The sequence below is a fragment of the Panthera leo genome, chromosome B2, assembly GCF_018350215.1.
Source record: "Panthera leo isolate Ple1 chromosome B2, P.leo_Ple1_pat1.1, whole genome shotgun sequence".
NCBI classification, from domain to species: domain Eukaryota; kingdom Metazoa; phylum Chordata; class Mammalia; order Carnivora; family Felidae; genus Panthera; species Panthera leo.
The window spans coordinates 120,308,741-120,335,358 of record NC_056683.1 but is presented as its reverse complement, the minus strand read 5'-3'; the positions used below and the strand labels follow the sequence as shown (position 1 = coordinate 120,335,358).

Here is a 26,618-nt window from a genome sequence, read left to right as displayed (position 1 = left end):
ATGTCTTATAATATGGGTAGTACGTGATGCCGAACATCACATGACTGCAATTGAGCCAATGGTTCTTCTCTCTCTCGCTCGCTGCAGGATTGTTGGTGATCATCTTCAATGTTCAGATGCTCCGTCTCAGCCCACGGTGTTTGGCAGAAATTAGTGGTTTTTCAGAACATTGGAAGCTGCCCACAACTGGCACTAGTGGATTTTTTGTCACTTCAAAGCACCTATGGACAGTCCTTTGCTTTTCCATACAAGAGTAAGTTTAGGAATGCTTTGCTTCATTCTAGGTCAGGCTGCCTGCAGATATAGACCCTTTCCTCTGCTGCCTTATTGCCAGTTACATTAAATACAATATGTAAAAAGATTTTATTAATACTGTACTGTAGTCAACACCCGTGAGAGTGTATACAATGGCCCCCATGCAGAAAAAGGTTGAAAAGAAAGGCAGTTACGAGAAGGAAATGATCACAGTGGAAGTTAAGAAGGAAATCATCGAGAGGTACAAACGAGGTCTGCAAGTGGCCAAAACTGCAAAATTTTGTAAGAAGTCTACGTCTGTATCTCGTCTGTAGAGGAGGAGGAGACAAAGGTGGAGGAATCCCTCACTTCAGATGAGATTAGGGAGATGTATAAAACGTGGGGAAGAGTACACAATTTTGTAGGAAAGGACTACGCAAAAAAGGCTGAGCAGTGTGAGCAGTGAATCTGTTTAATAACAATGCAATGTCACATTTTCACGAAATCCTCAAAAGGAAGCAAAAGCCGTGTGTCATTGGACAGGTTCCTTGTTAAAGTTGCATGAAAAGAAAAAAGATTCCATTGAGCCAATAGACAGCAGTGATTCCGTTAGTGAGACTGAAAGTGTGAAAACTGTCCTACACAATAACCCTCCTCTCTCTTGTCTCCCTCACACCGGCCATGAAGCTTTTCAAAGGTAAGTGCAGGTTGATTTGTTTATTTTTCTTTATATTTTGTATTTTCCTTATTATTTTGTATTATATTACAGCATTGTAATCATTTTTATATGAATATTTTTGGGTTGTGGAACGAATCATCTGAGTTGCCGTTATTTCTGATGGGGAAATTCACTTTGATATACAAGTGCTTTGGATTACAAGCATGTTTTGAGAATGAATTATGCTCACAAACCAGGGTTTTACTATAACATTATTTTGAAGTGTGTAAAACAAGTCATTTTGAAAAATGCATCTCGCCCTCTAGTGGTATTAAAATTAACTTTTTAATTTTTACTCTGGAAATTTTACCCTGTACATTTACCAACTCCTTAACTTGGGGTAGCAGGGTGGAGGTTGGTGCAGGAAAAGTATCCTTAGATTTGTATTGCTTGAAAGAAGTTACAGTATGATGGGTTTATATCTTGTTGAGTTGTTAAATAAGATTACTAAAAGACTACTACTACTATAAAGAGAATAAAAAATAGTGTATATATTCCCATGTGATAGAAGGCAAAAATTAAATAATAAAACAAACAACTAAACAAACATAAAGTCAAGAGAGAAAAAAGACATAGAAAAAGTGGAACAAAGAGATGATGTAAAGTAAGAGTGGAAAAAAGTTGTAAATTTCTACTAAACAAACTCACATGCAAAAAACAAAAAAACATAATAGATTACAAGTAATTCAACTATATTCTGTGTAAATATATTGAGTTTGCCAGCTTAAAAACAGAGATTGTTTTGGTGGATTAAAAAAATAAGCAAATGGGGGCACCTGGCTGGCTCAGTCAGAAGAACATGTGACATGGGGTGCCTGGGTGGCTCAGTAAAGCGTCCGACTCTTGATTTCAGCTCAAGTCATGGTCTCACAGTTTGTGGGACTGAGTCCCAAGTCAGTCTCTGCACTGACAATGCACAGCATGCTTGGGATTCTCTCTCTCCCTCTCTCTCTGCCCCTCCCCTGCTCCTGTGTGCTCTCTCTCTCTCTCTCTTTCTCTGACTCTCAAAATAAATAAATAAACTTAAAAAAAATAGCAAGTAGAGCATGTGACTCTTGATCTAGGAGTTGTGAGCTCAAGGCCCATCGAGCTGAATGAAAAAGAAATAGAAGATCTCTAAAGATTTATTATATATGAATAGCAGAAATTATGAAAGTTAAATATTAAAAAGATTCCAGAAAAATGCTAATCATAAAAATGTAGTAGCCACATTAATATCAGCAAAATAAAAGCAAAAATTAGAAGATATAAAGTTAAAATTTGACAAATTTATATCAGATTAGCTATGCCAATAAATCTCTCCGAACTATTAATAGATAACACAGATAAAAATTAGTAGAGATTAATTAATACAATTAAAAACCCTTTGATTTGTGTTAAAGAAAAAAGCCTGAAAATTCATGAGCTAAGTATCCAACTTGAGAAGTTGGAGAAAGAGGGGTACCTGGGTGGCTCAGTCGGTTAAGCATCCAACTTCAGCTCAGGTCATGATCCCACACTTCCTGAGTTTGAGCCCTGCATCAGACTCTGTACTGACACCTTGGAGCCTGGAGCCTGCTTCAGATTCTGTGTTTCCCTCACTCTCTGCCCCTCCCCGCACTAGCACTCTGTCTCTCTCCCTCTTAAAAATAAATAAACAATAAAAAAAAATAAAAAGAAAAGGAAATTAGAATAAAAAGCTGAAGAAACTCCAAGAAAATAGAAAAAAAATGATAAAAACAGAAATTAATGAAATAGAAAACACAAAGAAAATACAGAGGATTCTACTTATTTTTAAAAAGAATAATAAAGTAGACAACAGTTGTATGAGTCTGACCAAGAAAAATAAGAGATAAAGCTTAAATAAAAATAATTAGAAATGAAAAAGGGAGTCTTAACCTCAGACATGCCAAAGACTAAAAAGATAAAAAGAGAACACTAGACCAACTTTCTACCAATAAATTTAAACATTTTGAAGAAATGAGAAATTTCCTAAGGTATGAACAGCAAAAATGACTCAGGTAGAAAGGAATGGACCTCAGGATTCTGGTAACTGACTAATTCTTTTGCAGAAAACTACTAAAAATCCTGGGAGAAAAATCCAGAAGCCTTTCTTAGAAGCACATACTGAAAAGAGAATAAGAGACTCTGAGACCAAAATTAAGAAAAAGGAAGAACCTGGAAAGGTCAATAGTCATCAGAAGGTGTTTTTGCTCGGTGAGTATTGGCCAGTCCTGAGACCTGAAACTTTAATGTTGACGTCCTCCATAAGTGAAGGGCACAGCAATAGCCCAGTGATTGCACTAATTGGGAAGTTGAATAGGAGATCTTCCTGACATCAAAGTGAGACACCAAAGGGCTATATCCTGAGGGTAAGAATGTACCTGAAGTAAACAAGTCCGGTAGTAGTTGTTTCCAGACACTGATTTCAGACTGATAGTGTCCCTGGGTGCCCAGTGGAAACACAGATCACTCTGTAAGCAGGTAGATTTCTATTAGGTTTCAAATTATTCCTATAAATAGGTTTCCAAGTGCTATTCCCAGTGCATATATAGTTAGACTTATATAGGCACGTAAAGAAGACCACATGAGCAAGAACCGAAAGAAACGACAAATAACAGAAATAGAGTCAAAAATATTTAATATTTAGATTCAGAAAGTTATCAAATAGGTAATGAAACAATTATGCTTACTATTTAATAAAATAAAAGATACATTTGAAATATCTGTAGGAAAAAAAATTACCTAAGCAGGTTTGAAAAAGGTCGAGATGAAATTTCCAGAACCAAAACAATATAATAGCTGAAATTAAAAACTTGATTAGTGGTTTTAATAGCAGAGCAAACACAGCTGGAAGGGGAATTGGTGAACTAGAAGATAAATTAGAAACAATATTTTAAAATGAAACAGAGACAAAAAGAAAATACAGAAGAAAAGGTATTGGCATAAATGACAGGAAAGAAATGATTAACATACATTTGATCAGAATCCAGGAAGTAGAGGAGAGAGAAAAGAGGCAAAGGTAACATCCGAAGAGCTAATGGCTGATATATATGTGATTAATAAAACTTACAAATATTTGTTTAGTTGAGATTAGTTAAGAAAGAGAGAAAGTACAAACAGTTACTATCAGGAATACAAAAAGGGATCATTATTTTAAATGCTGTAGACATTAAAAAATGATTAGAGGATATCATAAACATTCATATATACAGCAAAGGATTTGGCAATACAGAAGAAAGGACACATTCCTAGGAAAACATATTTTGCCACACCTAAGAACTTAATAGCCAGAATTTTCCCACAAAGAAAATTTCAGGCCCAGATGGCTTTTGAGGATACCAAACACTCTGGTAACAAACATTCAAAGAAGATAAATAGTTCCAAGCCTATATAAAATGTTCTAAAGAGTGGAAAAATAGGAAACACTCCTAGTTTCATAGAATGACTTGTTATCAAACATTACAAAGAGGGTGTGAGATATGAAAATACTGGCCAGTTTTAATCATTAGGCAAAATTCTTGAACAAAACAATTCAGAAATGATGATCTTCTCAGTAAATGGTGCTAGAATAATTTGGTGGCCAAATGGAAAAAAAAAAGAAAAAAGAACTTCAATCCATATCTTGAAGCATATATAAAAATTAATTCAAAATGGATGCTATACTTAAAGGTGTAGCCTAAGCCATGAAACTTCTGGAAGAAAACACAGGGAAAACTTTATGTCCTCAAATTAGGCAAATATTTCTTATATATGACATCAAAAGAATACCTATTAAAGAACCAATACATTGGATTTCATCAGAATTAAAAACTTCTATTCTTCAAAAGAAATGTGAAGAGAATGAAAAAGTAAGCCATAGACTTGGAGAGAGTATTAGCAAGTCATATGCCTTATAAAAACTCTAAAAATATTGTAAGAAAACAATTATGACAAAACAACTCAATAAAACACAGAGCAAAAGACTTTAACAGACACTTCATTAAAGAATATATACAGGTGGTTGGGAATGCAAGCTGGTACAGCCACTCTGGAAAACAGTATGGAGGTTCCTCAAAAAACTAAAAATAGAACTACCCTACAACCCAGCAATTGCACTACTAGGCATTTATCCACGGGATACAGGTGTGCTGTTTCGAAGGGACACATGCACCCCCATGTTCATAGCAGCACTATCAACAATAGCCAAAGTATGGAAAGAGCCCAAATGTCCATCGCTGGATGAATGGATAAAGAAGATGTGGTATATATATACAATGGAGTATTACTCGGCAATCAAAAAGAATGAAATCTCGCCATTTGCAACTACGTGGATGGAACTGGAGGGTATTATGCTAAGTGACATCAGTCAGTCAGAGAAAGACAAAAATCATATGACTTCACTCATATGAGGATTTTCAGAGACAAAACAGATGAGCATAATGGAAGGGAAACAAAAATAATATAAAGATAGGGAGGGGGACAAAACAGAAGAGACTCATAAACATGGAGAACAAACTGAGGGTTACGGGAGGGGGTGTGGGAGGGGGGATGGGCTAAATGGGTAAGGGGCACTAAGGAATCTACTCCTGAAATCATTGTTACACTAGATGCTAACTAATTTGGATTTAAGTTAAAAAAAAAAAAAAAAAAGAATATATACAGGTGGCAAATAAGCACATGTAAAGATGTTCAACATTATTAGTTATTAAAGCAATGCAGAGACACGGCAATGAGATATCATGGCACGGCTATTGAAATAGCTTAAAATTAAAAAAAAAAAAAATACTGGAAGCACCTGGGTGGCTCAGTCGGTTAAGTGCCTGACTCTTGATTTCGACTCAGGCCATGATCTCATGGTTTGTGAGATCGAGCCCCAGGTTGGGTTCTGCACTGACAGAGAGGAGCCTGCTTGGGATTCTCTCTTTGTCCCTTTCTCTCTCTTTTTCAGAAATAAAGAAAGAAACATTGAGAAAAAAAAAAGTGCTTAAGCTACTAGCCGATACATAAAAAGGAAAAATACACCATGACCAAGTGAGTTTATACCAGGATTGCAAGGTTGCTTTCATATAAGAAAGTAAATATATATAATCCACTAAATGAATAGATTAGAGGATCAGGGGCCCTTTGGTGGCTCAGTCGGTAAGCATCTGACTCTTGGTTTTGACTCTGGGCATGATTTCACAGTTCATGGGTTCAAACCCTGAATCTAACCCAAGCAGAGCCTCCTTGGGATTCTCTCTTCTTCTCTCTCTGCCCCTCCCCTGTTCTCTCTCTCCCTCTCTCTGTCTCTCTCTCCTCCCTGTCTCTCAAAATAAATAAATAAACTTTTTAAAAAAAGACTAGAAAAGTAGATGAATATTTCAATAGATACAAAAAAAAAAGGATTTGATGTATTTCAATATACATTTATGATTTAAAATATAACTTTTATAAAGCCAGGAATAAAACCACATTTCCTTAAACCGATAAAAAGTATCTACAAATAACAACAATATCTTTACTGCAGATATCATACCCAATGGTGAAATACCAAACACTTCCCCTTTTAAGATTGAGACTCAAACAAGGACGATTGCTGTTAAACTTTTACTTTGTTTCAACCAGCTCTCTACTGGAGTCTTAGCCAGGTGAGTATGGCAAGAAAAATATACCAAAGATAGAAAGATTTTTATTTTTTCCCCCTTTTTAAAAAAAAAATGTTTATTTTTGAGAGCGAGAGAGAGAGAGCGTGTGTGCACAGAGAGTGGGGGAGTATCCCAAATGGATTGTTGAGGGGATCCCAAGTGGGTTCTGTGCTGCCCGCAGAGAGCCTGCTGTGGGACTGGAACTCACAAACCCTGCGATCATGACCTGAACAGAAAAGAAGAGTCAGACACCTAACCCACTGAGCCACCCAGGTGCCCCAAAGATGCAATGATTTTTAAAAACATAATGGTTATGTCTAGCAGATGAAATATTTATATGAAAATAAAATTCAAAAGAATTTATTAGTTACTAGAATAAGAAAAGGAGTTCAGCAAGGTTGTGAAATGCAAAATAAAATATAAAAATTAGTTGCGTTTCTATAAATCAGCTAACAACTGGGAACTAAAGCCACTCCAAGTACTTTAAACAGAAGTTTAACAGAGGAAATTAGAGGAATATGAAATCATTGGAAGTTTTGGGCTTCCAAATATGATGCTCAGAACGACACAGAATGATCCTCCAAAGACCACAATAAACAAGTTAGAGAATCAGGTCACTGCATTCAGTAACACACCGCCAGTGCTGCGATTCAGGAATGTGAAATCGGAAAGCCACTTCCCAACTGCCTCTCAGCTCAATGCCTGTGAAATGTGACTGGATTCTAGAACACTGCCGCAGACGAGCTCCACATCTCAATGACCGTGCTTACTTACTAGCCAAAAACGGATGAAGTGTCAGAAAGATGACCTCTGCCTTACTTTCATCTTCCAAATTTCCTGTAAATTTACATGATTGGTGGAAACTAATTCACAAAGATAAAACTAGCTTCGGAAGAGTCTGCAAAATGTAGATTTTAGCCTTCCAGACTCTGCTGAAAGTGGCAGTGACAATACAACAGTGATACTAGGAAAGAGTAGGAATGAAAACTGAGCGTCAACCATATCCACTTCATCCAGCAACAAAAATTGAACGAATGTAATAAAAAATGTAAGATATATAGAATCCACAAAATGAAGCATTTAGGAATGCTCCTAATAAGATATGCAAGACCTTTATATAAAAATTATGTTATTCAATTAAATTGAAGAACACTTACATAAATGCAGAGATATATCATTTTCATAGGTAGGAAAACTCAATATCTAAAAGAAGTAATTTCTTCCTAAACTGGGCTGTAGATTCCATTGAATTCCAATCTAGATCCCCACGAGATTTTTTAGAGGAACTTTGACAAACAATCCTGAAGAACAGGCAGAATTTATTAAACAGCTCTATAGTTAAATGATGGACTATTGGTGTAGGGTTAGATCAATTGACTTGTGAAACAGAATAAGGAGCCAAAGTCAGACTCGTATAAGGAAACCTGATATATGTCAGAGGTCGTGTTGCGATTTCAGTGGGGAAAGAATGAGCTAATCACTTATCAGTGCTAGGAAAATGGGTTATAAAATAGGACCCCTACTTCACACCATACAGGAATATCAATTCCCGCCTGAGGAAGGACTTAAATGTGACGGGTAAAGTTTCAAGACTTTAAAAGGAAAACATGGAAGCAGATGAAATGGTTATATTGGATTTATGATCTCAGGGCTGGGAAGTATTTCTTAAACAAGATACGAAAGCAATAATCATAAAGCAGCTCAAGTTTAGAACATTAAAATGAATCTCCTGGGCGCCTGTGTGGAGTGTAGTTGGTTAAGCGTCCAACGCTTGGTTTTGGCTCAACCCATGATCTCACAGTTCGTGAGTTTGAGCCCTACATCGGGCTCTGCACTGACAGTGTGGAGCCTGCTTGAGATTCTCTGATTCTCTCTCTCTCTCTCTCTCTCTCCCTCTCTCCCCCCCCCCCCGTCTCTGTCTCTCTCAAAATAAATAAACAAATTTTTTTATGAACAAAATAAAATGAATGTCTTTACTGCATGAAAAAACATGGAGAAGTAGCGAACTTCTGTAAATTGGTAAGGAAAAGTCAGACAACCCAGTTGAAAAATGGGCAAAAGACATAAAGAGCATTTCATAGAAGAAACATGATGATACGAATAAAAATATGAGTCAAACATAGGGAAAGATGCTCAATCTCATCTTGTTAGCAGTGATAGAGTAACTCTTGCTTTGGGATACATACACAAAAATATTCAAGGCCACACTGCTAGTAGCTAAACTTGTAAACAAATCCAAAGTTTTCTTAAAAAATAGAAGCGACAAGTTGCGGTGTGTTTATACGAGGGAATATTATATGGCAGCAAAAATGAATAAACTGACGTTAGAAGCAATCACGGGGATTAATCAATTCAATATTGAGTGCTATGAACAAGTTACAAAGGCTGCATAGAGTATGAACCCAGCTCAAAGACATGCAAAATGAAACAAACTTAAAAATCGCTTGTGAAGGAAGGGTAAAAAAAAAAAAAAAAAAAGTAACGAGAACAATTTTTATAAGTAAGGATACTATAAGCAAAAAAATCCAGGCTAACATTTACCTTATTGGGAGGAAGGTTGGACTCACTGAAAAGTCAGACTTTGAACATGTTCAGTGTGTTTCATATTTATATTATTTGTCAAGCCTAGACTAGCAGCATAGTCATTAAAATAAAACTAAGACAAGGATGCCTCTTATCACCATTATGTTCTCCCCTTTGTTCTAGAAGTTCTAGCCCAGGAAGTGAGATGAGAAAACGAAACAATTGTAATAAAGGCAGAGTAAAATGATTTTTATTTGCGCATGGTGGGAGGACAATTTGAACTTGCAAGGGCTGATTCCAAAGCTTGTGCTCTGAAACACTTTGCTCTATTGTCTCCAAATAAATACTGAAAATAAAATCATTTCTCTGTAACAGAAATAACCAGTGATCAGGACATTTGTTCAATGGCAAGCATTTTCAAACTAGGCTAGTAAATGTCTTACTTAAAAGTACATATGCCTCAGGGGCTCCTGGGTGGCTCAGCTGGTTGGGCAACTGACTTCAGCTCAGGTCATGATCTCACAGTTGGTGAGTTCGAGCCCGGTGTCGGGCTCTGTGCTGACAGCTCAGAGCCTGGAGCCTGCTTCGGATTCTGTGTCTCCCCCTCTCTGCCCCTGCCCTGCTCATGCTCTGTGTCTCTCTGTCTCTCAATAATAAACGTTAAAAAAATCTCTTTAAAAAGTACATATGCCTCAGATGGACCAAATCTATATATGCAATGTGATCAAGACTGTCTCTCCCGCACAGTGCTGCAGAAACATCTTAAATTCTTCCGTTTCCCCCTTTTTAGACAGCATGCAGATTGCTATCTTTCTATTAATTTGGTTTTTCTTGAGAGGAGTTACAATAATATTATTGATCAGGTATTGATTATCCCCCCTGAAACTATGCCTTGATTGGCTTGGGGTGGTTTTGCAGCTCCCCTCTAGAGTTACTTCCATTAGGAATTGATTCTTTCTAACTTCCCCCTGAGATGGTAATTTTACACATTAGGATTGATCTTAGGACGTTTTCTAGGGTCTGGAAATTCAACACTTGTAACTAGTGTTTTCTAGCTCATTTATAACTTCCATCCGAATCTTCATTAATTCCTTTTGTCCTGGGGACTCTCAACCGTTCAAAGAGGTTTGCGGAGCCTGTTGCTTTTCCTTCTGGAAAATGCTGGGAACACTCTCACTCGTGCCCTCCCTCACTACGTCCCTCAGGTGGCGCAGGTTTGTTGGGCTTGCTCCTGCAGGGGCTCTGTGCCACCTTCCTCTCCTCACAATCTTGGATTTCAATCCAGTCTCCAGTCAGCTTTGGAATTAAGTTAGAGCTAGAAGGGACTTTGGAGATCAGTTTGGTTTTATAAGCAAGCAAACAAAGGCCCACGCTATGTTTCCTGCTGGCTTCCTCCAGGACATTGTCCTGCATCAGCTCCTTGCTCCCGAAAACCGATACCGATTCAGTAACAAGGAGGATCCCTGCTGTGAAAATACAGACCTGGAAACGAGAAACAAGGCTGCCACCGTGTGGTACGAACTTGAACAGCAAGGAGCGATTTATACCGAGAATTGTGAGAATTGAGGCAATTATGCTCCGTGAATTTTCATTAATTAGAACAGTAATGACCCACTTTTGTAATTGTTATTGTGATTCACTTAGTGAGATTTACAAGAACGTGAGATCCTTCTTAGACTGCATCCGGAAGTCTTTAGACCAGGAGTGGTCGTAAGTCCCGGGAAGATGTTACAATTGACTGATCAATGTTTGCAACTGAGAGGTCTACGGAAGGAATATATACATTTTTATCTTAAAAGTAGGTCTAGATATGCCCCATTTTATTTTGTAGAACTATTAAGTAAAATAATATTTATAGGGTATTAAATTCTTAAAATTCCCTTTGTTCCTACCTTTTATCACAAATACTTTTGGCATGATAGTCATGTTGTATAAATGAGATAAGCAGAATTTAATGAAGCCTAAGTGAGGCAATTACTTAAACATTATGCATTTTGATAAATTTGCTCTCGGTGGTTATATAAGTGTTGCTCTAGTGTGAGTGTCACGGAAATGTGCACTGAGATCTATTTTGGGCCACACCTAAAGTGGAGACCAAGGGCGACTCACCAGCTGAGTTGCCCAGAGGTCGCTTCCGTGGATGTGATGCTTTCAGCAAGCAGACACAGGGTGAGAGACAAGGCCATGAAACATGAATTTGCCAAGAGTATTTGCTGTAGCAGCAGCTATCCTCATCCTAGACTATTGCAAATTGCTTGTGTCAAGTACCCACGGGTCTGCCTTACCTCACCTGGAATTAATGAGAATGGACAAGGGGTACCGGATCCAGAACTCCGAGAAATGGACCGCTCGCCGTAAGACAGCTTAACATTCTTCCGGGAGCCTAATAACCTCAGAGTTGCAATTTCCTTTCCGAACTCAGTGAAGCTGAAAAATACATTGACCCTATTCTATATTTTTAAAACTTCAATATCAGTCATATTCGAAATAAAGGGTTCAACAGAAGGCCCTGACCTCATGGCATGGTCAAGAACTTGAGCTCTGGAGTCAGACCTGCTTGAGTTCAAATCCTACTTCCTCTACTTGGGTGATAACTTTGGTCCAGTTATTTAACCTCTCCAGCCTTTAGTTTCTCGTCTGGAAAATGGGGCGAGTAATACCTACCCACTGGATTGTAGCAAGGATTCGTCAGGAAAAGGCAGGCATAGCACTTAGCTCAAAGCCTAGCACGCAGTGCTCCATAAACATTAGGCTGCTAGAATCACCCAGCAGTGGAGATATGGGTACAAAAAGGAACAACTGATTTCCAGCGGGTTTTCTCAAAGACAAGGCCTTAGTCAAGGCACTGCATTTTCAGCCTGGCACCCGGAATTCTTAGCACACCAAAAAAAATAGTCCCTTGGTGAGAAATTCAGGCTGTTAGTGAAAAGAGTACTGATTTTCTAATCAGATGGTCCCAGGTTCATATTCTTAGATCCATCATTTACTGACTAGGTGTTCTTGGACTTTAGTTTCCCATAGGTTCAAATAGAAAGATTAATAGCATGTACTTACATACTGCTTATTGTTTAATATGGTTGTTATTATAGTTTGCTACTTCAGGAGATAATGTATGTAAGCATCGATTCTAGAGCAAGTCTCCACAAATGTTTTTGTCCCCTTGGGATTCTTTGATGATAGCGATGGTAATGGCCAGGAAAAATCCTGAGATTTAAGTACCTGGGAAGTTGATTAACAAATCCATTTTGTCTGATGAATAGAAAAATAAAGCACAGGAAGACAATGGCTTGGGCAGTCTTCCAGTTATCAGCGTACTACCTCTCGGTCTCCAATCCACTCTTTCGCCGCTGGATTTTATAAGCATCTCTCCTTTGCAGCTGGCACGTTAAACTTTGTCAGTAGAGGGCGCTGGAGGGACACTGCAGGAGGAAGGGGCTCTTTTTTTTTTTTTTTTTTTTTTTTTTCAAATTCATTTACTATGTTCCTTCCCAGCGGGGTCCTTTGATGGGCCAGCTTCTGCAGGCCAGGCTCCTCCAGCTCAAGTGGCAGCCAGCAGGGGCCAGTGGCCAGCAGAATACAGCACCTCCCTGTGGGGACCCACCCAGTAGCTCGTCTGGTGGCTTTACAATGACTTTGGAGGTGTGGCACCTCTCGTGGATGGCTTTCCCCTGCACACTTCCCAGAGGGCAAATTTCCAGTGAATCCGAGCCATGGTTCCCAGTTTACCAGCCTCTGCCTGCCTCCCACCAGAAGAATGTTCCCTGCATCCTAGTCCCATGCCAGCCTGTGCTCCAATCAACTACGGGCCATTTCTGGCCCAGAATAATCCAGGGATATTTTTTCTGTCCAGTGGACTTCTCTAATAAGGCCTGAGGCCTAGACTTGGGAGGGGGGCCTCTTTTCCAAGTTTGTTCCCTCTGTGGGTATACTTTCTCAGCCCCATGGTTCTCTATTTCTAGTTAATCTTTTGCTCTAGTTAATTTTTGATTTTCCTTATTTTTACTTTTTTTGTAGTTAACTTTTTAAATTACACTTTCTTGTTCAGATTACTATATGATTTCTGGTTGCACACCGACAATAAAAGTGGGTCCTTCACCCAACCTCTGTGAAAACCCAGTTAACTCTATTCCACCATAGAAGTAACTGTTTTGTGACAAAACTTCCTCTGTCTCTCATATCTTCCTGGAAAGTTCTGAATATAGAACGCAGACTTTTGTTTCTTGATGTTAGTCACGTCCCTTTTGTCAATTCATCCTTGACTCAGATGTATAAATTTCGTTAAAAGGGCAAGTCGATATTGGTGGGAAACTTCAAAGGTTATGCTTCTTCCTGTTCTTATTTGATTTAATTATAATTAGGCAGATGTGTACTTTTCTGGAATCTACCGTACTCACACTGCAACTAAGCTTTCCAACTGAGGCAGCTGGGAAAGGCTTCATGAGATGGGCGGCATTTGAGTCCGACTTTAAAGGAAGGATAGGATTTCACAAAACTGAAATGTATCCACAATCACGAGGCTATTTCAAGCGTAAGTAAAAGATCCAGGGCATACCTGTTGACCTGGAATAAACACATTGGATAGGGAAGAAGTAGGCCTAGAGTTGAGAAGAAGGTAAAGTCAGATCATGGAAGGCCTTGAATGCTAGGCAAAGAAGCATAGAGAGATACTATATTTTCATGAAGATTTGGCTTCAGTGTAGACTAAGTTGAATTGGAAAGGGATTCTAAGACCTAATCAAAGACACTAATGAGAAAGCTATCATAGTAACCAAGATATCAGGCAGTCTGGACCCTAATAATGGAACAATGGAGAGTAGGGAAAATGGAAGGGAAGGAAGGAATGGAAGTATAAAAACTATATAAAGGAAGAATACATTAGAGACTGAATGGGCAGATACAAGAGAGGAAATCTTGATGATTTTAGGTCTCCGGTTTATGTGTTACAGAAACAGGGGACCATAGGAAGACAGAGTTAGTGCTGATTTTCTAACCTAGGTGGGATATACTGTGAGGAATGGAAAGTCCGTATAATAAATATAACTGGTAGACTGATGTAATTCAGATACTTTATTTACTTCCTTATTCATCCATTCTGCTACTGCCTCTTTTATAAAGTGTTCAGTGGGGGAATTTGTTCTTATTTCCTTAAATGAAAGTTTGGCCTCTCACTTTTCTGCTCATTCTCAGAAGACAGTGCTAAGTGTCATGGAGTTTCAATTCAGTAAGTAGAATATCCAGCCCAAGATATGAAGAGAAGTTCTGGGCTATCTTATGTGTTAAGGCTCAACTCCCCAGCACAGGCCAACCTAGGGCCGCAAGTGGCAAAGGGCCATAGAGTTGAACCCGTCTCCATCTCTCCTCCCTTTTTGTTCCTTCTTCTACCCTCAACCCTGCCAGTTTCTCATCTTGTAAAGTGGAAACAGGAAGTTGTCCCAGAGACTCTTAAGGGGAAGGGAAAGATGTCATAAGAACAGGGTATCATTATAATCTGACTCCATGGGGTCTGGACCTGGCACATGTTTAGAGCCAGCTTTCTCTTGAAGGCATTGTCCTTTGTCCCAGACAGATGCATCTCCACTCTTGGAGGCCACCTGAGGCTCTACGTGTGGATTTTAACCCTTGGGTCCCTCTGCCCCTCCAGGTGGTCTGCTTAGACTGGGCCCATTGTGACCCAAGCCTATTCCCTCTCTCCTGTGGGGACAGGCCCTGGGTGTATAGATCCTTGCCCAGTATCCCACTCCTTGTTTCGTCTTAGAAAAAGCCAACCCTCCTGCATCCCTTCCCAGAACAGAAATAAAAATAAAACACTGAGCTTATCTGAGTAGCCCTGGGGAACGCCCTCCACCCCACGAGATAGCTGGCTCCTCCTTTCCCTCTTGGAATTGGGGTGGGATTGGGCTCATAGCTTAGCCCCATGCTACCATATTATCTTCAACTCTCCCTACACTTTCCTGCCCCTTTTGTATTCTTGATGTGGTTGAGAGATTCAAGGGTAATGAAACCAATTTTCCTAGACAGTTTTCTTCATAAATTCTTCGTAGTGGGATCCTGTCATGAGTGTCAACATTGATTTCATTATAGTGTCTCAGTAGAAACTTTAATTTGAGCAATCTTTCACATAATACTAATCCCAATGGTAATTTTTTTTCTGAATTTCTTTTACAAAGGATAAATTAAGTCAACGCTATAATTGTTGTGTCCACACTTATATCAACACATTCACATATATATTTAGAGATTTGGTATATTAGTTTCCAATCGCTGCCGTAACAAATCACAAACTCAGTGGCTTGAAGCAACACTAACTTGTTATCTTACAGTTCGGGAGGTCAGCAGTTTGAAATTGGTTTCACTGGGCTAAAATCAAGGTGTCAGCAAGGCTGTGTGTCTTCTGGCAGCTCTAGGGAAGACTCCATTCCCTTGTCTTTGCCAGCTTCTAAAGGCTGCCAGCATTTTGGCTCGTGGCCCCCATCTTCAAAGCCAGCAACAGCAGTTGGTTCTTTCTCCCTTTGCGTCACTCTGTCCCTGATGCTTCTGTCTCCTCTTCCACACTTAATTCCCCCGTGATTGCATCAGGTTCACCCAATTCATGCAGAATCATCCCCCTCACTTACAGTCAGCTTCAGCTGATCGGCAACCTTAACTCCCTCTGCAGCCTTAATTCTCTTTTGGCATGCCTACCAGGGAAGGTTCAGGCAGAGAAGCAGAACCAGTAGGAGGTATGTATTAAGAGATTTATTGCAAGGAGTTGGTTTCTGGGAACTGTGGGTGCTGGCGAGGCAAGTCAGGAAGGCAGCTGGGCATCTTGGGCTTGGGCTGAAATTGCTGTCCACAGGTGGAGTTTCTTTTTTTCTTCCAGGAAGCCTCAACCCTGCTTTTAAGGCCTTTCAAATGATTGAATGAGTCTCCTATAAATTATGCAAGACCTTCACTCTTACTTAAAGTCAACTTTAACTGATTGTGGACTTTTGGTTTCATAACTGGGACTATAACGTTGGCAAGCTGACATGTCAAAAAAAAGCCATTACAGTTCACTCTTTGTCAGCGTGGCACCTATGCACACCTCTATAAATGATACTTATGCTCCAAATAAAGGCGACAACAAAGTCCTACTTCCACCTGACGTCACACATCCTGCATGCAACAAAACATACCCAGCCTTTCTCCGCAAGAGGATGCAGAGTGCTTGGGTGATATTCACTCTTCTCTTTGACAGACTGTACCTTAAATGGTATGATACAAAGTTAACTTTATTCATACATCTTAGGGGCGCCTGGGTGGCTCAGTGGGTTGAGTGTCTGACTTCGGCTCAGGTCACGATCCCACGGTCCGTGAGTTCGAGCCCCGCGTCGGGCTCTGTGCTGACACCCCAGAGCCTGGAGCCTGCTTCGGATTCCGTGTCTCTCTCTCTCTCTCTTTCTGACCCTCCCCTGTTCATGCTCTGTCTCTCTCTGTCTCAAAAATAAATAAACATCAAAAAAATTAAAAAAAATAATACATCTTATGTTGTATGATAAGGGGATAAGAGAGGGGGAAAACAAAAATAATTCGTTAAAATAATATGCATACAGACACATTCATGACAAAACAAGGAAGAAACACTCACACCTAGTGCAGCCCCAATTTCTGCAGCTGGTTACATGTCTTAGTTGGTATTTGTAGGCATCTTCTCCCACTACCCCTTCCCTATTCCCTTTGCCCTCAGCAAGCACCTCATTAATTTTGGTTCTTTACATGGTAGGGTGACCCAAACTTTCATTTGTAAAGTTCTGGGTTGTTAGTAACCCTGGCTGAATTGGATTGTTGCAGTTTTCCATTTGCTTTACTACAGGGTGTGATGCTTAATTTGGGGGTCAACTTGAGTGGGCCATAGGGTGCCCAGATAGTTGGCTAAACAGTATTTCTGGGTGTGCTTGTGAGGGTGTTTCCAAATGAGAGCAGCATTTTTGAATTGGTATACTGAGTGAAGCAGATCACCCTCTTAAGTGTGGATGGGTACCATCCAATCCATTGAGGGCGCTGGGTTAGAAGAAAATGGCAGAAGAAGGGAAATTGACTCGCTCTGTCTAACTGCTTGAACTGAGATGGTCTTCTCCTGTCCTCAAATTTTGACTTACACCATTAAATCTCCTGTTCCCAGGCCTTTGGGCTTGGGCTGGAACTTACACATTGGCTACTCTGGTTTTTAGGACTTTGGATTCAGATTGGAATATCACTGGCTTTCCTAGGTCTCCAGCTTGCAGATGGCAGACTGTGAAACATCTTAGCTTCTATAATTAAATAAGCCAGTTCCTTACAGCATCTATCTATCTATCTATCTATCTATCTATCTATCTATCTATCTATTGTATTAGTCTATTTTTCTAAAGAGGTCTGACTAATACGGAGGGCAAGATAGGACAGTCAACCCTCATTTTCCAAAGATTCCATATTTGCAAATACACCTATTTAAAATTTATTTATAATCCCCAAAGCAATACTTTCTGGCTTTTATGTTCATTCTTGAAACGCACAAAGAAAAATTTGAATCCCCACTGGGCTTATTTCTAGGTGAGGTTACAAACAAGATGATGCTCTCTCTGCCTTCTCATTTCAGCGCCTATACAGAGATGACCAGAGAATGAAGCCAGTCAGGTATAGCACAGTGTCGTGCAAGAAACTCCAACTCTGGGGCCATTTGGGCGGGATTTGAATCCCAAATCTGGCGTCTGCTAGTGGAGCAGATTCAGGCAAGTCGCTTAACACTTCTGAACCTCATTTTCATTAAAAAAAAATTAAACATTTTACCTTGAGATGGCTGGAGCATTTTCACTTTTGTAAAACAAAGAAAATAGAATCTACCAAGATGAATTGTTCTAGGATTTAAAATTGCACTTTATGTTAGAAATGTGTGTATATATATGAAATATATACATATTTCCCATAGGAGCCATGGTTCAGTATTTCCTAACTCTATTTGCAGTGGCTTTGTAGAACATAACCGCCACAAATAAGGAGAACTGATTGTACTAACAGGTGCCCTAGGATACCTCCTGTATATTCTTCCTACTTTCATCATGTAGTCATAACCCAATTTCTTTGTTAATCAAGTCAAATCATTCCAGCCAATATAGTAACCACTTTTTTTTTGGCCTGTTGTTTCAGAGTCATGGGGACCCCAAAGTGGGAGGATGGCAGTTTCAGTTTCCAGTTCAGTGGAATAGTTTTTGTGTCTCCCGGTGGAACAATTCTTCCCCTTCAGGACTAAGACTTCTAGACCAGCAGAGTGTAAGGTCATGTAGACAAGTAACAAAAATTTCAGTAGTGAATCACAAGGGTTAATGGTGAGTGGAATATTCCCATTTCCACCCTTTGGTTCTTGGACCTGGGAATCCTGGCTATGGGAGGCACAGCGTGTATTGGGTGCTGAGTTAGAGCATGTGCAACCTCTTGCAGGACATTGTGCCAGCTCAGCCAGAGTTAGTGCTAACTTAGCGAGTGCTGCAACTGTCTTCAAAAGGCCATTCTACCATCCTGTGAAGTTAGCTGCTTTAAGATAGTAGGGTACATGGTAAGACCAGTGATTTCCATGAATATGGGCCCTTATTGCCATACTTATTTGCTTTGAAGTGAGTTCATTGATCAGAAGCAATGCTGTTTGGAATCCCAACAGTGGATAAAGGCTTTATTCTTTTTTTTTTTTTTTTTTTTTTTTTTTTTTTTTTTTTTTTAATTTTTTTTTTTCAATGTTTTTTATTTATTTTTGGGACAGAGAGAGACAGAGCATGAACGGGGGAGGGGCAGAGAGAGAGGGAGACACAGAATCGGAAACAGGCTCCAGGCTCCGAGCCATCAGCCCAGAGCCCGACGCGGGGCTCGAACTCACGGACCGTGAGATCGTGACCTGGCTGAAGTCGGAGGCTTAACCGACTGCGCCACCCAGGCGCCCCAAGGCTTTATTCTTATAAGTGTACTCTGGGGAACAGACTGAATCTTCTGTCCGCAGATCGAATTTCTTCATCATCAGGAAAACCTCCACTCTGATTTTAAGGGCTTTCAACTGATTGACTCAGGCCCACCCAGATTATCCAGACAATCTCTCATACTTTGAGTTAACTGATTATGGATAAAAATGAAAAATAAGTGAGAGAGGAGAATATGACAAAGGGACAATGAGAGTGAAGAAAACAAACACGATTCCTTTGGTGGAGTCAGTGCATCAAATTGGCTACATGTCCCTGAATATTTGCTATGATTTTGCTACCAAGGATTTGTCTGTGATCCTTTAAGCATCTGTGCAAAGCATCTGTACATATTACCTCAGTCACAGTATTAAGAAGAGAAACAAACCAATTGACAGGAGAAGTATAGCCATGCCTGGCATTCTGGAACATTAGTGAAATCGGTGAGCATAGCATTTTAAGTTCTCAAGAACACCCTTAAAATGAAAACAGTAGCAAATGATAGAACCCCATTTTATATAATAGTTTATATTATATGTGTTTTATAGAATATGTTATGTTTTGTATAATATGTTTTATATAATATGTTTTATATATTATATGCGCAGTGTAAGCAGCACAGTTGAGTAAATGGAGTCGTACCCACAGATCATTTAAAGTGGCTCACAACCAGCTCTCTACTGCTTCATAGTACAACTGGGGGCAAGTTTTAGGGTATTTGACAGGTGGGATGGATTATATATGCTTCTGGCTATTCCCTATATTTGTAGTTTATAGTAACCGAAGTTTACAGAGTATACTACTTTGGGTTGTCCTTTAAGTTAAAAAAAATGTGTATGTGATAAAGTTGACATTTCAAATTAATTGGCAGTGAATGAATTATTTAATAGATTATTTGGGGGCAAATGACTATTCACTTGGAAAAAAGTAAGTTAAATCACTTCTTTATATAATATGCAGAAATTAATTCCAAGCTTAACTAAGATTTTAGAAAATTTTAATAATAATCCTAGAGTAAGGAAAGCCTTCTTAAGAACCCGTTGAAGTTCTATATCCTTTATTAATTTCTGTATAGTTGTTTTACCAAATGTTGAGTGAAGGGTGTTGAATTCTCTAACAATAATTGCGGATTTGTCTCTCTTTCTCCTTTCAGTTCCATTAATTTCCACTTCACATATTTTTCACCTGTGTTTATCGGTGCATACACATTTGAGATTGTTGTTTTTCTGGTGGACAGACCATTTTATAATTATATTAATGTCCCTCTTTGTCACTAGTAATTTCCTTTGCTCTGAAATCTATTTTTTATGGTATGTATATAATTGCTCCTTTTTTTTTTTTATTGTTTGCATGATACATCTTTTCCCCATCCTTTTACCTTCAATTTACCTATATTTTTATACTTTAAGAGAATTCATGTAGACAACATATAGTTTGGTCATTTTTTTAATCCACTCTGGCAATCTCTATATTTAATTTATATATTTATATCATTCACATTCAATGTAATTATTGATATGTTGGGCTTATGTCTGCCATTTTATTTTTATTTCTGTTTTTGTTTCTGTTTTTTTCCTCCTGTGTTACTATGAGTTATTTGAATACTTTTAGAATTCCATTTTGTGGAAAACCTATGTATAGTGTTTTTCAGTGCATTTCTTTGTATAGTTTTATTAGTGGTTTCTCTAAGCATTACCTTAGATATATATATCTATATATATATATATAGATATATATATATAGATATATATATATGTATATATATATGTATATATATGTATGTATATATACATATATATAATGTATTACACAGTCTACCAGTGTCATTATTTAATCAGTTCAAATGAAGTATAGAAATCTTATATCTCTTTATGTTCATTTACCCTCTCCCATCTGTAATTCATTGTCAGACTTAAATATTTCCTCTACATATGTTTAGAACCACATCTGACAGTGTTATATAGTAATTTTTGCTTCAGCTCTCAATCATAATTTGTGGGTTTTTTTGTTTTTGTTTTTTATTTTTGAGAGAGAGAGAGAGAGAGAGCGCGCGCGCATGAGTCAGGGAGGGGCAGGGAGAGAGGGAGACACAGAATCCGAATCAGGCTCCAGGCTCCAGGCTGTCAGCACAGAGCCGGACTCGGGACTCAAACCCACGAACCGTGAGATCATGACCTGAGCTCAAGTGGGATGCTCAACCAACTGAGCCACCCAGGTGCCCCAACTATCAATCATATTTTAGAAAACTCAGGAAGAGACTGAAAATCTATTGTGTTTTACCCATATTTTTCCCTGCCTTGCCCTTTCTTACTCCTTTATGTTCCAGCATTTCTTCTTAGATAATTTTCTTTCTACTTAGGAATTTCCATTAGCCATTTTTAGGGGTAGTCTATTGATGACAGATTCCCCTAGTTTTCTTTCATCTGAGATTGTCTTGATTTTCTCTTCATTCCTGAAAAATTTTTTATGAGTATAGGATTCTGCCTTGACGATTCTTGCTTTAAGCACCTAAAAAATATTGCTTCACTTCTTACTGTTCTCCATTGTTTCTGGATGAGAAATCCGCTGTCATTTTAATTGTGTTACCCATGTAGCTAAGGTATCGTTTTTCTCTGATTGCTCTCAAGATTTTTTTTTTGTCTGTAGATTTCAGAAGTTTAATTGTGTTGTATTTTAGCCTGGATTTCTTTGGATTTATTCTGTTTGGGGTTCACTCACCTTGACTCTGTAAGTTTATGTCTTTGCCAAATTTAGGATGTTTTCAGTCATTATATCTTTGACTGCTTTTTCAGTCCTGCTCTCTTTTCCTCTCCTTCCTGGATTCTGATGATACAAATGTCAATTATATATATATATAATATATAATATATATATATATAATTATATATATTATATATTATAAATATATATAATTATATATATATATTTATAATATATATAATTTATATAAATATATATATATATATATATATATATATATATATATATATATAAAATCTAACAGGACCCTGAAGACCTAACAAATTTTCTTTCAGCATATTCTTTCTCTTTTGTTCAGACTGAGTAATTTCCTCCAGCTCACCGATTCTTTCCTCTGTGATCTCCATTCTGCCATTGGGCTCATCCACTGAGTTTTTTATTTTTGTTATTGTCTTTTTCAGTTCTACAGCCTTCATTTAGTTCTTTTTTATATCTTCTTTCTCCACCTTCTCCTTCTCCTCTTTCCTTTTTCCTCTTCCTCTTCCTCATCCTTCTCTTTGGCTAAGACTTCCTATTTCTTTGCTAAAGCTTTGTATCTTGTCATTTGCGTCAACATGTTTGTAATTACTCATTGAAGCATTTTTATCATGGCTGCTTTAAAATATTTGTTGGAGGGGGTGCCTGGGTGGCTCTGTTGGGTAAGTGTCATGACTCAGGTCATGATTCCATGGTTCGTGGGTTCAAGCCCCGCATCAGGCTTTGTACTGACAGTGCAGAACCTGCTTGGGATTCTCTCTTTCTCTCCCTCTGTCCCTGCCCCTCCCCCCACTCCTGGTCTCTCTTCTATCTCTCTCTCTCTCCAAATAAATAAATAAACATTAAAAATATATTTACAGGCAAATAAAATAAGATATTCTTGGATAACTCTAACATCTTTGTCATCTCAGTGTCGGCATCTATTGATTGTTGTCTTTTAAAAAAAGATTTTTTTTTTAAGAACAATTTTAGGCCCACAGCAAAATTGAGAGGAAGGTACAGAGATGACCCGTATACCCTCTTCCCCCACACATGCATAACCTCCCCCATTATCAACATCCCACACAAGAGTGGTATATTTGTTACAATTGATGAACCTGTATTGACACATCATTATCATTCAAAGTCCATAGTTTACAATAGGGCTCACGCTTGATGTTGCACATCATGTGGGTTTGGACAAACGTATAATGACATATGTGACCAGTATAGTGTCAGAGACAGTATTTTCACTGCCCTAAAAATCCTCTGTGCTTTGCCTTTTCATTCCTCCACCTCTCACACCAACTCCTGGCAACCACTGATCTTTTTGCTATCTCCATGATTTTGCCTTTTCCAAAAAAGTCTTGACCTTCCACTAGACCTCTTCTAGTATCACCCCAGCAGGGAGGGGGAGGGCCATTTCCTTACTGACACGTGGGGATAGAAGTCCAGTGTCTTCACACAGTCTACACTGACACTGCTGGGGTGGGGCTTGTTCCATGTTGTTCCTTGGTCTGATGTTCACTTTGTATAAAAACATCAAGTTTTTAATTGTACTTCGCCATCAGAATAGAGAAAAGTATATCTGCTTCAGCTTCCTGGAAGCAGAAGTCCTCAGCAAAATTTTTAAAAATTTGATAACATTGAATATTATCATGGATGTGAGGCAATTGGTACTGGGAGTATGAACTTGTAAAAACTGTGGTGAGAGTAATTTGATAATAGCTATCCAAAAATTTTAACAAGATCAGCAGTCCTACTTGTAAGAATCTATTCTATGCAACTGCTAACATGAGTACATAAATAATAAAGATGCTTCCCTTAGCATTGTTTGTCATAGTGAAAATAATTAGAAACAATTTATCAACAAATGGAGAAATGCTTAAAAATACTGTGGTATCCAAACGGTGACATTATATGCAGCCATGACTTTTTATAAAGTAAGCTGCAAAAAAAAAAAAAAAAAATGGATAGCACATTCTCATTTCTCATACAAAAATTGTTGAGTAGCCTTTTCCTTTGCTTAGAATTAATGACTAAGTTAATTATCCTAGAGCATCACCCGTTCCCTTCCTACCACCTCATTCAACACCCCAGTGCTTCTTACAGTCCCATAAACAAAAGACCTGGGGGTAGTGATAGAATAGGGAAAAGCCTTTGCAGTCAGGTATTGCTGGCTTAGGTGGGAACTCTATTTTCCATTGGCTTCCCGTGGAAAAAGGAAGGGGCGGTGCTCATCCCCCTCCACAAGTCAGGCAAAAGAGGGGGAATCATGGTAATTGCTTACAGACCTCAAGAGTACCTTAAGAGTATGAGACGGACATTTTGTTCTCCAAACGAGTTTTTGGGATTTCAGCTTAAGCAGCTGATTCATCAGTCCGCTGTATAATTACGTGAATAGGGGAAAACAGAACTGGAGACAGATGGCAGACCGTTGAGAGCTGATCACAGGGCAAGGGGACCCCGGTGGCAAGAAGGCAGGGGCTGAAGGCATTGAGAAAGCTAGACAGGAAGATACGGAGACAAACTCCACCTCAGAGAACTATGCAGAAGGGAGGCCCCCTGGCACTCTCTCCTCCCAATGCGCTCCCCTCCAGAAAAGAGACTGAAGAAGAATTTACTGTCAGGCTCCTGTGAGAGGGCGCATTTGGCCCCTTGCTTCCTAGAGGGCAGCCAGGGCAAGTGAGAGGCAATTCACAAAGGACCACCACAGTGGGCAGTCAATAAAGAAGCACCCCCTCTCATAGTCTCTGTCAACACCTACTACGACAGAAACAAGTTCTTGAATAAGGTGGGGGAAGAGATGAGCCAGGCTTCTTTGCCTTCACTCCAACCGGACTCAGTGACCACAATGGAGGGGTCAAAGAGGACACCCATGCAGGCCCCTGGCCAGCCGTGGCTAGCAGAGGAGGTGAGATGTACATCACATAGGATATCTGAGTTTTAAACTGGACGATACCGAATGTGTCTTTTAATAACGAAGTGTTGGAAATGCTGTAGTAGCTGCCCCAAATATCATTAGGGATCTGCTCCCCACTAGGAAAAGGAGATTCAACATGGCACAGTAATGCTGGGAAAATAAAACTGGCTTATGTTCCTATCCCTGGGCAGTTAAAACTGTCCATCGACACGCGACATGCGCATGTATGTATGATGTATGTATGTGTGGGTCTATATACCTATGTATCTAGATATCTATATATAGAGAGAGAGATATGGAAAGATCTGTACCCCATTAGTAACAATCACACACTGGCATATATAAAGATGGAATTTATAATAACCAATAGGTTTTTAACTTGAGAAATAAAAAGGCTTTCTTTATTGACAACAGACGAATACATTAAGCCCCAGCCAGGTGAGAACATGCCCATAAGTTTCATAAAGATATAAAAGGCTTCACCAGTTGATAAATAAATCTTTCATATTTGTACCCCACACACGCCAATGCTCTGAGCTGCCTCATCGGGATTAGCAAGGTGTGGTGTTTTGCTTCAGGAATTCCTCGGAGTATGACCCTGTACGGGTCATTTGTGATGTTGGCATCTCTGGAAGACTAGTTGGGGGTGCGGGAGCTGGGTTGGAGTGGCAGCATGAGGGTTGTCTCAAGGTGATCAGGATGGGGTCCTCTGGCTCCCTGGAGCCAGGGTTAGCTTCTGGCGCCTTCCTGCTCAGCGACAGCTGAGGCTCTTCTGCTGGAACCAACATCAGCTGCTTTAGGACCGCCGACCTTCAACTCCCCCGGGTGTCTGCCTCTCCTCTGCTAAGCCCTGGGCGGTTTCCTGGTGTTCCTTTCACACTAACGATAGGAAATCTCCTATTTCTGATGTCCCACTCTTAAGAAAGGGGCTGTCGCAGCCCAGTAACTTGCTTTCCTGGGATACTGTTCTTTCAGCCCTCAGTGATTGATCAGTTTGGAGGATAGTTGGGCTCAGTTTCTTACTCTCTTTGGAACAAGAGCCCTGTTCCATATCCACACCTTGCTGTACCGTTAGGCTCACTCCACTCCCCTCCTTCTCACTCAATGTGATACTTTTCATTCAGCCTTCACCGTTCTCCCTTTAGTCCAGATTACTTTGGAGACCTACAGGTTATCAGGGTTGTACATCTTTCATTCCAATTATAAACAGAGCTCAAGTTATTTCTCACAGGACTTCTGAGCTCTGTGCAAAACAAGGGATATGACCTGGCATCTATTCTACGTGTCCCTCAATATTTCATAACAGTAAAGTTAAACATGAAACGAATGTAACCAGACCATAGAGGGGACCTCTGGGGGGGGGGGGTGCCTAATTCCAAATGACCACATAAATCAGCAACTACCCCAAGCCAAGTGCTACCAAGGAAATAACTTGCTTTTCAGAGCAATGCGTGAACAATTCTGGGGACAGAGACTCCTTTCTCTCTCTGTCCTTCCCCCTCTCTCCCTCTATCCTTCCCCTGTCTTCTGTAACAGCCGTATGAGTAAATTAATAAAGTTACCCAGACCTGGTCTGAGAGCAGACTGGAGAAAAACAATGAGATGTTTTTGACAAAGATATAGAAAATGATATTCAGGGCTCATAAGAGCTCATTATAAGGTACTTTCTTACACACTGCTGGTGAGATTTTGAATGAGTATAGACTTTCTGCAAAGCAAGTTTATACTATTTATTTAAAAAATCACTTCTATTATTCTCAGGAATAATCTGAGAAGTAAAGATGTAAGGATGTGTAAGGATGGTCAATGCAGTATTATTTATCATGAGAAAAATTGGAAACAACCTAAGTGTATGAAAACAAGTTATGCTTTATGCATTAAATGAAATATTGCCCTCTCTTTAAAAATCATGTTTCCAAAACATATTTGTATGATGTGGCAAAAGCTTAGTTTATAATATTGAGGCAAAAAGTAGAATA

General features: G+C 39.2%; 1 long non-coding RNA gene across 1 annotated transcript; it reads left to right on the top strand.

Annotated features, from left to right (window-relative positions):
- The first annotated feature begins 230 nt into the window (after positions 1 to 230).
- LOC122219181 lies at positions 231 to 17,804 on the top strand. The gene is made up of 4 exons (XR_006202287.1): positions 231 to 253; positions 922 to 931; positions 3,004 to 3,148; positions 17,657 to 17,804. It is a non-coding gene; the product is annotated as an uncharacterized LOC122219181 (long non-coding RNA).
- Positions 17,805 to 26,618: the final 8,814 nt, after the last annotated feature.